This window comes from Apium graveolens, chromosome 11 (genome assembly GCF_009905375.1).
Source record: "Apium graveolens cultivar Ventura chromosome 11, ASM990537v1, whole genome shotgun sequence".
Lineage (NCBI taxonomy): Eukaryota > Viridiplantae > Streptophyta > Magnoliopsida > Apiales > Apiaceae > Apium > Apium graveolens.
In genome coordinates this window covers 110,694,316-110,697,010 of record NC_133657.1, presented here as the reverse complement: position 1 = coordinate 110,697,010, position 2,695 = coordinate 110,694,316, and positions in this window count along the sequence as shown.

Below are 2,695 nucleotides of genomic sequence, written 5' to 3'. Positions count from 1 at the left end.
TCGATAGCCTTTAAACTTTACAGTTTTGGCCTCACATGGCGTAGTTCATATGATTCGCGGCGGGCTCACGAGCTCGCATCTCTTACGAGCTTAGAATCAGTAAAATATGCTCATTATAGGTTCAAGTAAAATGAGCTCGCATCACAATTGACCTAGAATTATAATAATTTTGGCTGTGTTTGGCGAGTGTATTCATTTTATAACGGTCTGAGCCCATCGGATCGTGTCGCGCTTTCGTGCTTTGAAATATATTTTTAATTGAATGGTTTTGCCAAAGTGTTCTCTCCTTGCCTTATTAATAATTCGAGCCGGTGTGTTGCGATACAAATATCCTTATTTGTTATGACGGGCTCGCACCTTTGTTGGCCTTAAATCTTTGTAGTTTTGGCCTCGCATGGCATTGTTTTCATAGTTTTAGGCGAGCTCACGAGCTCACATCCCATTATTTAATCTGAAAATCTTCTTTAAGTCATAAGAAGTCCACCTTGTTTCCAAGCAGGCCAAGGCCCATCTCAAATTATAATTTTAATATATTGTTAAGAAAATAACTACCATTTCCTCGCATGGGTGTCCCTAGAATGGGCTCCCTTTCTCGTATATTAGTTTACCTAGATAAACAAATATTAATAATCAAGGCACAAAAATAGAAAGTAAGTAGTCATTCATTCACAGATAATGACAAGGTGAATCAAGTAGATGTGAGTCTCAAGGGGGTGCCTATATAACACTACCCCCAGGAGACTTAGGATTATTTTAATAATGCTAAGTATGAAAAGAACGGTATTACTGATAATACTTGCATAAATTCTCCGTATTCCAGGCTCTTGGAATCAGCTTGTCTTGTATATCGTTGAGATGGTAGGTTCCCTCCCAGAGTACTGATTTTATCTTGTAGGGGCCTTCCCAATTTTCCCAAAAGACTCCTTGGTTTGATACCTTAGTGTTTGGCATGACCTTTCATAGAACCAAATCTCCAATTTTGAAGGTTCGAAGCCGAACCTTATTGTTGTAGTGTCGAGTTGTTCTCTGTTGATAGGCCGCAATCCTTACCCGGGCATCTTCTCGAGTTTTCTCGACCATGTCTAAATAAAGTCGATGAATAACTTCATTTGCCACCCTATCATAATTGTTCCCATGGAATGATCCAACTCCCACTTCAAATGGTACCATGGCCTCATATCCGTACACAAAAAATAAAGATGTCTCCCCGGTAGTGGTCCTTGGGGTCGTGTTATAGGACCGCAAGACCCGTGGGAGTTTATCATGCCATGTTCCCTTATTTTACTCTACTCTTGCCTTTAAGGTGTGCTTGATTATCTTATTGATGGCCTCGATCCGCCCATTTTTTTAGGATGACTGAACGCACTAAAGCTTTTCTCAATCCCCATCCGCTCACAAAATTCTCTTATCTCTTTGCTTGTCAAATTGCTTTCCATTGTCAGAGACTAACTTATATGGGATCTTATATCTGCATACAATAACTTTGTGCACAAATTCTTTGAGCTTCTTCACGGTAATGGTGGCTAGGGGCTCAGCCTCTGTCCACTTGGTGAAATAATCCACTATGACCACTGCATACTTAACACTCCATTTGGCCTTCGGTAGCTCTCCAATCAGATCGATCCCCATAATAAAAAAGGGCCAAGGGCTCATGAGGGTGGTGAGTGGGGCTACGGGGCTGTTATGATAGTTGGCATAACACTGGCACTTAAGGAAAGCTCGAGAAAACTCAAAGGGATCTTTTTTTTAGTACCAGGCAATATTAACCCTGATGGAGGATTTTCAGAGCTAGCGAACTACCCCCCGAGTTATTTTTTCATATGACCTTGTGGACTTCTCTCATGATATTATTGCATCCTGCCCTATCTACAAATTTGAGAAGAGACACATTGAATCCTCTTTGATACAGAGCCCCATCATAAATCACAAAGTGAGATGCCATGTACCTCATTTTTCTGACCTCGTTCTTCTCTTCCAAAAGTACTCCTTCTTTTATGTAGACCAAGATGGGGGTCATCCATGTCGGTTCTGAACTACCACCAAAGTTAGCTATTTTCTGTTCAGGAATAGTGGGCTTCCTTTGTATGTCAAGGGGGACAACCCCAATAGGGTGGCCTCGCAGTGTGAGCCCAATTTGGCCACCTCGTCTGCCCATTCATTATGCCCATGTGGGATAAGTTCTAGCCTCACCTTATTGAAATATTGATTATCCTTTGTGCATAATTTAGGTAGAGCTCTGTCCCCGACCATTTACTTGATAGCCCCCATTTATCTGGTACATCATAAATTTTAGGTCACTGAATACATTCAAGTTCTCGACTTTCATATCCAAAGCTAGTTTGAGGCCATTGGCTAGGGCTTCATACTCAACATCATTATTGGTCACTTGGAAAGATGGATGGGTTGCACTTCTTATCTTGTGCCTCTCCGGGCTAATCAACTTAATTTCTAGCTCCTATCACCTCTCCATTAGAATCTCCATCCACAAACAAACTCCACCATCGGGCACTATTCTATTTCTTTTGTTCACTTTCATCTATCCCAGGGATAATAATAAGGCCCCCTGGCCCACTTCCTATTTTGGTGGAATCTTGATAATAAATTTGGCTAACCATGGTCCTTGATTACGGTTCGAGGTATAATCCACCTCGAATTGGCCTATCTCTATTTCCCACTTTAACATCAACCAAAAGCC